Source organism: Berghia stephanieae, chromosome 8 (genome assembly GCF_034508935.2).
Source record: "Berghia stephanieae isolate SIO BIC M18660-M18661 chromosome 8, UCSD_Bste_1.3, whole genome shotgun sequence".
Taxonomy (NCBI): Eukaryota; Metazoa; Mollusca; class Gastropoda; order Nudibranchia; family Aeolidiidae; genus Berghia; species Berghia stephanieae.
Genome location: NC_088367.1, coordinates 18658693 through 18658970, shown reverse-complemented (window position 1 = coordinate 18658970; position 278 = coordinate 18658693).

The window sequence follows — 278 nt, the reverse complement described above, 5'->3', positions numbered from 1 at the left end:
TAAGATAATGGAATTGGAAACAAAGGGAGGGGGGGGGGGGGGTTGGAGCAATCGTTTCTTGCTCCGTTTGAATCTCTGTGGTCTTAAATTAAAGAAGAAGTAAGCATATAATGCTGTGGCCACACATCAAAAATCTAACTGACGCAAATTTCCCTCACAAAGCTGATCCTATTTCAAGCATTTAGTTAAAAAGCAACATCTTATAGGCCACATAAATTTTTCTGGGTTCAAATTCAAAATCTTTATTCAATGTAAAATATTCATGAAATAAAAAATCT